The following is a 12,760-nucleotide window of genomic DNA, read 5'->3' on the forward strand; positions in this document are numbered from 1 at the left end:
TGAGGAGTTCGAAATCAATGATTGTAATTCATCAAGGGACATATCGGTATGATTGTCCCAGTTAGGGTAGGCATACAAATTGGGATTTTTAGGGGTATTAATGTGTTTTGAAGTGGCAAAACCAAGACAAGTTGTTTGTGAGATCGTACTATTTAAAAACAACATGTGGCCCGGAATTAGACATGCACGGTGCAAAGCTTCAGTACCCTGCACCTGCCAAGGTTTAGAACCCTAAACAGATTTAAGAGGTATGGTATGTCAATGTCAATGTCAAAGGTTCTTATAGAGTGCACTTATCACCGCAAGGTCTCAAGGCGCTATACAGAAAGGGACAACAACCAGACTTCAAAGGGAGCTAAAGATGCTTATTTAGGAAAAAGCCAAGTTTTTAATTTTTTTCTAAAAGACATATAATCAGTGATAAGCAATAAATGGGGTGGGAGTTTATTCCACAGATGAGGGGCAAGATAAGAAAAAGCCTGTTCTCCATTGCGTAAAGTGCGCACACAAGGTTGAATCAAGAGGGATTGAGAGGAGGATTTTAATAATCTTTGAGGCCGATACCATGCCAATTTTTTTGCAAGTTAGATAGGGCCTGTGCCATAAAGTATTTTATGAGTCAAGCTCAATACTTTGAAGTGAATTCTTTGGTGGACAGGTAGCCAGTGCAGTTTTTTTAGATTTGGAGCAGAGGCTGACCTTTGCAGGGAGATCTAAGATTAGTCTGGCTGCCATGTTCTGCAGCACCTGCAACTTAGACAGAACATTCACATTTAATGAGGCAAACAGTAAATTGCCATAATCCATACGGCTAATGACTAAGCCCTGCACCAGAGGCTTTTTGGATTCTATAGGTAGCCATCTGAAGATTTTGCGTAACTTGCGCATAATCCCATAGCACATGCCTAATGTTTTATTAATGTGATGCTTCATGGAAAGATCACGGTCTAGAATGATTCCTAAGTCATGTACGGCCTCTTTAGGAGAAGGGCAGGTCCCTAATTCTGAGGGCCAACGGTCCGGTGACCAAAATTCAGCCACCTTGCCAAACAAGATGATTTCCGTTTTTTCATAGTTCAACTGAAGTTTATTGTTGCTCATCCAATTGCTGATGTCCAACATGCATTTTTTGAACTTACAACATTATGTGGCATCCTTCCACAGCTCAAAGCCACCCACTGCCAACTGATCCATAAAGGATTTGGAATACAGCAAGTTAGTGTAAGTAAGCCTCACTTTCAATTCGTAATTTAGATTAAAATAAAACGAGCTCGGGTAAGACCGATCAAAGTCAGTGAAATATGAGAATTTTTTCAAAAGGGTATTGAAGCTGCCTTCTATGGGAGAAGGGCAATGTTCCAATTGGGTGTCATTTACCACATTTTTGTAAATGTGATGGCCATAGTGTTGGTAGCAGAACATGTCCGCATAGTTTGCAGAGTCTAAATATAAATCCTCAGCATCAAAAGCAGCATAATATTTCAAATCAGAAAAAAGAGCTTCAATGGCTTAGACATCCCAATCATCAGAACGTATGCTTTGTTTCACAACATCCCCCATTGAAACACGAAGTACATTTGGAACATTAACCACCTCTGTCGGTCCATGAATTTGACATTTTACAGCATCCCATACAATCCCATCTAACTCAGGGCAGGCTGTGATATTGACAAAAGTCTGGTCTCTCTTCATGATGTGTGATGAGGAGTGTGGGCCAAAGTTCCATCAATTAACCTGATTTTAATCGTTGAATTATGTAGTGTTCATTTACAAGACAAAAAAATACCATCACAAATCCAATCAACATGAACAAAAAAATGTAGATGAGAACCAACCAGATGTAAGTCCAAGGTGGAACCAACCAAGTAACACAAATAGAAAACCTCAATGGTACACTCGATGTTATAGAGTCAGAGTCAAATGAAAAACGCGACTGGTCAGCTGGACTTGTTTGCACACCAAGCAACAACACATCTGTGGGCTAGGTATACTCAGTCTCTTCATGTAGATCGCCAGCCGGCGGATTTAATAATGGATTAGTGACTGTAGATATCTCTTGTGGCAATGTCAGGCCTGTTGGTATCAGCCGAGGCCAAAACAGAATTTCTCAGCATTGCTGGACAAGAGACCGCAGGAGTATTACTAAGAAGAATCGGCCACTCGTAGTTTGACATTGTCAATGGAGATGTACATGTTTCCTTGCGACCAGAAAGTGGTGGTAAAATGACTGTTCTCGTGCCCTGCATGCCAAGCACTGGAACTGGTGCACGATAAGAGGGGCCAAACTCCTTCTTGTTCTCCACCTTCTCACGGACCAGGTCACTGAATCGGGATGGCCAGCCAATGACCGGAATCTGTACAGCAGCTTCAATTCCAGATGTGGAGGGCAAGTGTTCCTTTGCAAGACTGTCTTGAGTCTCTTGTAGGTTCTATAACACAGCAGAATGATTATCTACGTGAAAGGGTACAGCTGTCGCCACCATGTCTAGACCATCCAGGTCTGGGACAAACATTTTTATGCCAAGGAGCATTTTGTATGGGGTCTGCCCACCCAGAGATCTTCTAGGGAGAGTATTAAGTGCATGTTGTACGTTATATAAATGGGCAAACCAGTTCCTGCCAGTACCTAAAACCCTACCTGTCAAAGATTGCTTTAAGTCACAGTTCATTCGCTCCACAACAGAATTTCCCTCAGGCCGGTATGGAAATGAAAATTTGACCTGCTCCCCCAAAGACCCCATGGCTTCCTTGTACATTGTACACCTTAGAGGCAAACGCTGGAACCTGGTCAGAATGGAATGTGCCATATGCAAAAATGTCCACAAAGACACGCAAATCCCTGATGACAGTTTGAACATCAGCACTCATTTGTGACCAAACCCATAGAAAACGTGTGCACAAATCCAATGCAGCTAAGATATACTTATTCACAGTATCAGAAGAAAAAGGACCGCAATGATCTAAAAAAACACAACCAAGTGGTCTATTAGTTACATACAGCTGAGTCTGTGGTGGCCGTGCAGCAGTCAAAGGTTTAATCTGCTGACATATATCACAAGAAAGGACATATTCACAAGTTTGTTTATACAACCCATGCCACCAGTAACGCTGCTGTAAGATAGATACAGTCGCTGAAACGCCGGAATGAGCTGAGGCCATGCCCTCGTGAGCAGCTGTTATCAAAGATAGCCTGTGGTCCGTGTTGGGAATCAGCCTGTCACCAACATCATTAATTCTCACATAGGGAACTTTATCAGGACTTACATGATAAGACTATTTAGAAGACAAACCCCTAGGGTAATTATCCCCCTTCTCTGTAGCAGCAATAGCTGCCAAGAAGTCATCATCAATCTTACTGTTGGACCTTGTAAATGCTGCTACTACATTTGTTGCTACTGCAGTCTTCGCTGCTTCATCAGCAAGACTGTTGACAACAGTGTGTACTCCTACGCCCTGGTGACCAAGGGTATGATTTACATTTATGAAAGGCAGACACTCTTTAAGTTACGCGACTCGAGCTCACAGCATTTTGTGTGATTGTGTTACCTTTCGAATCACAATAGTCATTTTGAGTCCAGAAGAATAAATTGTCATTGAAGGACTGAACACAGTAGTAAGAGCCACTCACAATTAAAGTAGTCACACAAGGATAAGCAAACTCCAGTGCAAGCACCAGAGCACGTAGCTCTGCCAAATGGACGTTACAGTCACCTAGTGTCTGCGTGTGCATGACATCAGACTTGAATTCTCCATTCACCATGGTACCAGCCACGATTGCGCAGGCCGGAAACAATTAGTTTCTTTGGGGTATTGGTTTACACAGGCAAATTCAGTAGAGCAAAGGCCGTGTTCAGCCTGTATTTACGCCTCATTGAGCGCCGGTCCCCGCACTTGGAGACCGGCGCTCAACGAGGCGTAAATACAGGCTGAACACGGCCTTTGCTCTACTGAATTTGTCCGTGTAAACCAATACCCCAAAGAAACTAATTGTTTCCGGCAACCGGACTGACTGACTGGTGCCGCTCTCTTGAAACTCAAAAGCACCCGATAAGGACCGGGTTGGAATTATCACCGGTTCCCCGACCACGCGCCTTGATCATTAAGATCAGCCCTGAAGAGTCACAGCCACATGCTGTGATGAAACACGTGTAGGCTTGAGTGAAAGGTACAGTGATTCCCAAGTGGTGAACACTGCTGATGAATAAAACTTTTGAAAATTTACGTTTGGTTTGATCTATCCCGAATGAACGAATACTTTAACATGGAAATATCATATAAATACATATAGTGTGCTCTGGATCTCAACATCATCTCTTACGCGGACGACACCCAGCTGATCCTCTCCTTCACCAACGAACCCGCCAGAGCCAACCTACACGAAGGGATGACAGACGTAGCTGAGTGGATGATGAACAGCCGCCTGAAACTGAACTCAGACAAGACGGAAGTCCTCATCCTTGGCTCTTCACCCTCTGCCTGGGACAACTCCTGGTGGCCCACCGCCCTGGGCAGCGCACCCAAACCCAAAGACCACGCACGCAACCTGGGCTTCATCCTGGACTCCTCCCTCTCGATGACCAGACAAGTCAACGCCGTCTCCTTGTCGTGCTTCAACATCCTGCGCATGCTACGTAAGATCTTCCGGTGGATCCCCACCGAGACCAGGAAGATGGTCACCCAGGCCCTCGTCACCAGCCGACTGAACTACGGCAACTCCCTCTACGCCAGAACCACCGCCAAACTCCAAAGGAGACTCCAGCGGATCCAGAACGCCTCAGCAAGACTCATCCTCGACATCCCCCGACACAGCCACATCTTCGGACACCTGAGAGACCTGCACTGGCTCCCGGTCAACAAAAGAATCACCTTCCGTCTCCTCACCCACGCACACAAAGCCCTACACAACCAAGGCCCAAGATACCTCAACTGCCGCCTCAACTTCTACACTCCCACACCCCAGCTTCGATCGACCAACCACGCCCTCGCCGCTGTCCCCCACATCCGAAGAGCCACCACAGGAGGAAGGTCCTTCTCCTACCTGGCCGCCAAGATCTGGAACTCCCTCCCGACCCACCTCCGCCTGACCCAAGACCACCTCGCCTTCAGGAAGCAGCTCAAGATCTGGCTGTTCGAGCAGTAGCGGACCCCCCCTCCCCAAGCGCCTTGAGACCCTCTGGGTGAGTAGTGCGCTATACAAATGCTTGATTGGTTGATTGATTGACCCTTGTTTCTGTTGCTGCTTCCCCTGTTCATTATTCTTCCAATTCTGTTTAGGAAAATTGGGACGGTCGTCTTAATTAGACTTCACCGTCTGAGTTTGCGGTTGAGCTGCAGTTTTTAACTAAACTATTGCGGCCAATGGTCTCATAAGCTTCCGCAATAATCTTCGGTAACGCTCTGGGTTTCTCTGTGCAAGCATTAGACATCTGAAAGTTAACTGCATCTCCCTTCACATTCGAAAGGATCAGATCAGCAACTACGTCAAACACTCCGACAAGCCTCATACCCAACTCAACAGCCACCTCCGGTCCGTGCTCATCCTGAACATACTTGATCACGGAGGGCAGGACAGTCATAGACGGAGTGCCAAAGCACTTCCCATACTCTGCTGCAAATACTTTGCCCCAATTCTAACATTCTGTTACCTCTGGCACTAAGTCTTTCTGCAAACTAATTGTGAGGATCCTGTGTTTTTCCACAGGTGCTGTATTAGGAAATACTGCTTCCAGTTGGTCAAATTTCTCAGCAAGCCATTAAAGCATATCATCCTTAACCTGGGGGTGCTTGCCCATTACTGAATTAACCATGACGGGACTAATTGTCATCCTGGCCGGTCCAACTGGTTGGCCCGCAACCCCAGGTGCCCCCACCTAGACGTTTTGTAATAAATTGTTCTAAAGCCCTCGGTACCCCAACTAAAGAGGTTTAAAGTTGACGCATGTCGTCAATCGGTATATTTAGATAACGTGGATGTGGTGTGAAGACACAAGACTGGCCAAGTGGCCCCAGGAATTGACAAGGGACCTAACCGAACCGGAGTTACAGTGTGGGGGAATGTGCCATTAAACCAAATACGATACTGCCATGCCAAAATCGGAATCTCTTGTGTCCTATTGCAGTATAATTTACAGCTATTGCAGTGGGAGTGTATGAATGGAATTCATCATCATCCGCATTTACTGCAGGAAACGTAACCTAAGAGTAGAAAAGCTCAAAGGGGAATGCTGCAACAGTAGTGAGGATGTTGTGGACAGATATAAGCACTAATCGAGTGTCTTGAATATAAGGCCCATTGTTGGGCACCATGTTGTGGGGATTCTGCTCATGTACAGAACTATGCACATGAAACCAGGACCTCAGTGAATTGTGGTGTACCAAAAACTCACCTCAGTACCCAGAATCCCTATCAGACTAGCATCAGTGTCTCATTCGTTCTCCTTACTACAGCGAAGCTACCAATGATTAGACAACCCAGAACAAGTGACTTAGGATACTCTCAGGAATTGTGGGAATCAAGAAAACTCTTTTGTTTTCATTCTCATAAAAGTCCACAACGTGAGTAATCAGAGACACAGTATAGTTTTAAATGTTTATTTCAATTGCGTGCTCTAAGTAGCAGTATCTTTGCTAACATAAGTAAAAAGATGCATAAAATCAATACATTCAGCATTGTTACAATTCCATAAAATACAAAGGGAGAAATCATATTATAATGATAGTGGAAACAGGTCTACAGTGCCTTGTGTACCACCTTCCTTGGATAAGAGCTATGTATTATAAAATAGAAGTTCTCTAGGTTAATACAGGGAACCCCATACCACCTAAGTCAGGCGAAGTCAATCACATTCCAGATCAGCACAGTTCTTTGTCAATGGAAAGGTATTTCCCAAGTGCCTGTCCCATGCATGCAATACAATATTAAAAGCACCCGAGTTTCAGAAATGAGCAGCTGTGTTAGTGTTGTATCTAGAGCTTGGGCGGATCAACATGCCTCAACAGCATACATTGTTATTTTAACCTTGAACACTTTGTGCAGACTTGAGGTCGCAGTGTGAGTCTAGAGATGTGAAAATCAGCCCATTATCATGTGAATGGAAAGTAAGCAGCTTGTCTTCGTAAAAACTGAGACATATAGTGTTGTGTGCAAAAGAGGCAAAATGGCGCTTGAGCAACTAACTCACTTATGCTAACATAGCAATGTGTGCAGGCAAAACCGTATCCTCACTACAGAGGCTTTTCTCTTCGTTCCATTCATATCCATCTCTTCTATGCTTGGTTTGAATCCATAGGTGTTTATTGTTTTTCTGGAAAGGCATATATTTGTTGCTAGCGTTGCTCACTATTTTCTTTTTAATGCTCCATAGAGATTTTTCTTTCTGGTCTTTATAGAATAATGGAAAATGTTTTTTATTTTTATCTTAGTAGTTCTGGTCTGATTCCCAGATATTGCTTTATTTTGATTCCCAGATATTCCTTTTATTTGATTAGGGCTGTCTATACTGTTCTCCGTTAATCAGTTGTTTGTTTTTGAGTTGTAGAGATGAATGAGTTACTTTTGATCTTATTTCTTGCTTTGTGTAATTTTTTTCTATGTTTTTTTGTCATAGTAAAGGGAGGAGAAGTTAATTTCTTATCTTCTTGGTCTACTGCTTTTTCTTCTTTAGGTGTGTCCATATATTTTTTATTAGTGATAGATATCTCCTTTCCTGGCTGATCGAGATTATTTTCTGCTATTGAATTTTGCTTTTCCGGTTTTTCCTCCTGTGGATTCAATGAGTTGATTTATGTGTGTGAATAGCTGTTTTGGTGAGTGAGTGGCAGTGTGAGTGGCTGTATGAGTGAATGTGTTGGTGTGTGAGTACTTGTATGGGTGAATGAGTGGCTGTGTGAGGTGCTGTATGGGTGATTGTGTGTGTTTGGCTGTAAGGGTATGTGAGTGAGTGTGTGTCTATGTCTATATGATTGGAATGTATGAGAGTCTGTATTGGATGCTGAGCGGATATATGAGTGGCTAAATAGGTGAGTTAATGGGTGTGTGAGTGGTTGTCTGAGTGAATGGATGTGAGAGTAGCTCTGTGAATGAGTGATTGGTTGTGTGCCAGTGGGTGTTTGAGAGTGTATATGAGTGTATGAGTGGTTCTGTGAATGGTGTCATCAGTGATGTTATCAGTGATATCACTTGACATGTCATGAGTGATGTAATATGTGAGGTCATAAGCAGTTCATTGCAGGGGCACCAGCTATAGTTCAATGGTTTTGTACGAGTGAAGTGTGAGCCTGATTATAATGCCCCTTTAACCTTTCTTTTTAAGTGAAATATTTTTAACATTGTATTTTTTAACCGTAATCTCTTCCTTTCAGAGTTGGTGTCAGTGACTGGGTGTGTGAGTGGTTATGTGGGTGTCAGTTTGGGTGTGTGAATAGCTGTTTGAATGTGTGAGTGGGTTTGTGAGTAGCTGTATGGGTTTGTGAATTGGTGCATGAGTGGCTGTATGGGTCTGTGAGTGGGTGTGTGAGTAGCTGTGTAGGTGTGTGAGTGACTTAATAGGTGTGTGAGTGGATGTATGAGTGGCTCAATGGATATGTACAACCTGTTGATAAAGGTGGCAGGGCTTCTGATGATCTCTCAGTTATCCCACTGTGTGGGACTTACTGGTACTAACAGGAGGGGTTCTTGGCCCCAACAATCCTAGGCATTCAATGGGACTTCATCTCTCAACTCGTAGTGTCCCGGGAGGTGTCCCTGAATAGTGCTGGACAAGGGGAAGGGACCTCCCACGACCTCTCAACACTCCCCCTGTGTTGTACTTACTCATGGTAGCAGTAGGTGTTCTTGGCTCCCATGGACCCTCAGTATCCAATGAGACTTTATCCTCCGACAAGTAGTGTGCCAGGAGGTGCATTTGCAGAATGGAGGAGAAAGGGGGTAGAGCCTCCAACTAGCTCTCAGCAATCCTACTGTGTGGGACTTACTGGTGGTAACAGTAGAAGTTATTGGCCCCCAGTGATTCCCAGAAACCAAGGGGACATCATAACTAACCAGCAGTGCACTAGGAGTGCTGGATAAAGGGGGTGTGGACGGTATCTGACGAAAATCCCAGCAATTCTGGTTTGTGGGACATACTGGTGGTAACAGGAGGGGCTCTTGGCCCCCAGGACCCTCAGCATCCAACTCAACTTAATACCCCACCCAATAGCTTACCATGAGGCACATTTCCAGAGTGGTGGAGAAAAGGGGTGGGGTCTCAGAGGAGCGCTCAGGGATCTCGCTGCATGGGTCTTACTGGAGGTAACAGGATGAGTTCCCAAGGGCCTTCATCATTGAAGGGGATTTTATCCCCCAACAAGCAGTGTGCCAGAAGGCACATTTGCTAAGTGGTGGAGAAAGGGGAAGGGCCTCCAAAAAGCTCTCAGCAATCTTGCTGTGTGGGAATTTCTGGAGGTAACAGGAAGGGTTCTTGGCCCCCAAGGCCCCTTCGCATCCAAGGGGACTTCGTCTCCCAACCAGTAGTGCATCGGGACATGTGTTTGCAGAGCAGTGGACAAAGCTGCATCAGGATTCGCGGTTCCACAAGGGAGAGGGTCACGCTAAGCGATGGGTGGATCCATGTATTTCAGAAAATGTAAAAAAATATATATTTAGATGCATTTTAACATAACAATTTGTGCTTCCACCCCACTTATATCCACCCCATGGGGTTAAGGAGTCTCCACCCTTGCCCCTTCATAAACATTACAGCACAAACTTGAGTCCCAGGGACAATTTCCAGATAACATAAAATGGCGGTCCCAACTATTATGTGAAGGTGCGTCCAGCCAATGAGATCTATACTCTGGCGCACAAATTCCTGCGGGAAGATCTGCTTCCATAGATATCTATGTTCTTTGGCCTTTAACATCTCCAAAATGAATGAACGGAGTTAAACCAAATCCCAAAAAGCGTACTTACTCAACCAAGAGCTAACTTTCTTCCAAGTTTGGTGTAATTTTGTCCAGCAGTTCGGGCTGTAGTTGTGTTCAAAATCCTTATGAGAATTAACATGGGGGAAAATACGTTTTGGGACCCCCCCCCACCCTTTTCTAGGCTCTCACTTGACGGATCATCCTGAAACTTTCAGCACAGCAGCTGAACCAACTAAAGCATATGCTTTGACAATATCATGAGTTTCATCATAGCGGGGCCAAAGTTATTGGCAAAACAAAAAACACTCTTCCTTAGGAAACTAGGTCCTAACTATAACTACCTAGTGGCAACCGCCAGTAGGTAACATATACATAAAACTAACAGACGTTATTCCAATAAAAGAAGTATTAAAAATGGCGTTAATTAATTTTTTTATGAAAATTGAAAGAAATAACCCTATAACATATAAATATCCAAAAGAATCCTTAATACTATATCACATATAATATATATTTATTCTATTTTCATAATTTATTCATATATAATTTTGAATATTTTTTTAATTTAAAGATTACAAATTCCAACAATGTATTAACAATAACATCATAGTTTTAACATTTAGAAAAATTTACTTTGGGCACACCAATCTAAACCACTTTGGAGAAGGCCTTGGACACAAAAGGAGCAACATTTACTATTCCCACTTCAATTGAAACCATTTTGGGGAAGGTGTTGAACAATAAAGGAGCAACATTTACTATTCCAATTGAAATGTAAATCATTTTGGGGAAAGTGTTGGGCACTAAAGAGGTGACATTTACTATTCTCACTCTAATTTAAATAATTTTGGCAAAGGTGCTGCACACTAAAGGGGTGACATTTACTACCCAACTCCAATCTCACTATTTTGGGGAAGGTGTTGGACACTAAAGGGGTGGCAGCTACTATTCCCACTCCAATCTAAACCAATTTAAGGAAGGTGTTAGACACTAAGGGGGCGATTACGATGCAGCCCTTAAAGGCTTTGACCCGGGGGACAGACCCTTCAGGGCCGCATCCTAATGGGCCGCTCGGTTTCCTTTCTGACCGCCTCATTATGATGGAGGCGGTCAGAAAGGAAACGGATCGGTCATTACGATACACGGTTTCCAACATTTTTTCCATGCCACCTTTCCGACATGGAAACCATGTCGGAAAGCTTGTTTGAGGGTCACCAGCAGGGTCCCCTTTGGTGCAGAGGCTCCTATTGATCCCTGCACCTTGCTGCCTACACCTTGTGGTGCCTGCAATGGAGTGGAGCTTGTGTTACGGCCGTACCTAGCCGGGCAGAAGCAATTCTGCCAGATATCAAAATAAGCCCCTAAATTGTTTATTGCATCAAAACTTCCATGCTATGAAAGACACTACTGCGTGCACTTTAATGATGAAGAGCAGGTTTATTCAAATGCACCAGCGGTACAGTACCCAACAAGTTTTGGCGATTCCTCACCTTGATCATGAGTCACGGGTCCTGACCACTGATCAAGGCGAGTTATTGCCAAAATGCACCCGATACTGTACCACAGCTGCATTTGAATTAACAACCTCTTCATCATTAAAGTATTCTTAGGGTCTGATTATGAGTTTGGCGGTCTGACACCACCAGCCATCAGCAGACGGGGAAAAGCTGCCATAAGGCAGCTCTGAGAATTTCACTGCTGTCTGTATTACGAGTTGGTTTTCCAATGAGCCGACTGCAGCAGTGGGTCTGCCTGCTTCAAGTCGGCGGAATGGAAGGATTTGGGGAAGACATCACTCCTCTCCCGTTCATCCCATCACAGTTCGACGTGGATCTCTTTCTCCAGGTCTATCCTTCACAGTAGCATCTTCACCTTGAAGAATACAGCGATAAACACATAAGTCCGTTTTGTAATCTATATCCATTGACTGGACTGCCCACATATGGGTCAGACTCCAGCAATGGGTACGTAGTAGTTTTTTCACATGTATAATGTATGTATACATTTGACACATGTGCCGTCTGGATGATGATGTCTGTTTTAGACAGGTTTTTCATTGTCAGGCTTTCAACATGGAAATATATTGGAATGTGATTGCGGGGGCCCATAGCAGGGCCCCCTTCTACCTCGTCTATGGTGCCACCTGTAAATCCCTGCAGTGTGTGGCAGGCATCATGAGGTGCCTGCCACACGGTGCAAGGATTTACTTTAACTCTCGTTTCTCAATAGGAGCTTGTGCTGCAGCCATTTTTAGACCATTGCATAAGCTCACATAGAGAAATGGGAGTTTGCAACTCCACCATGCGCAGTCACATTGTAATTGCGGTTTTGGGACCGTCGACTGCAGGTCAGTCAGTTCCGCAACAGCAGAGATGTGGATCAGAGGCAACTCCGATCGACATCATAATGAGGCCCTATACATTTAAAATGAAACATGAAAAAATATAAAATAATAATTTCATCACTATTTATAAAAAAAATATGTATTTGTATTTATTAATATTCCTAAATTTTAATATACCATAAAAGTATACATTCAAAATGTTATGTTATGTTATGTTATGTTATGTGGTTTTTATTAGGCGCGCAAATGCTCCAGCTAAGGAGCGTCTTGGCGCCAGACAAGGCAGCTACACAACACAACTAAATAAAACAGCACAGAACACACAAACTAAGGAAATAAAAATGTTTTTAAGGCGCGACGAAAAGAGAGCACATCGCTCATGGCGCGAATTGCCGGGGGCAAGGAGTTCCACAGAGCAGCGGCCCGCACTCGGAATGAGCGACCACCGGCCCTGCTTCGCTTAAAGCGCGGGACCACAGCCAAATCGAGATCTGACGATCTTAAGGGTCGTGC

This window comes from Lissotriton vulgaris, chromosome 2_1 (assembly GCF_964263255.1).
Source record: "Lissotriton vulgaris chromosome 2_1, aLisVul1.2, whole genome shotgun sequence".
Taxonomy (NCBI): Eukaryota; Metazoa; Chordata; class Amphibia; order Caudata; family Salamandridae; genus Lissotriton; species Lissotriton vulgaris.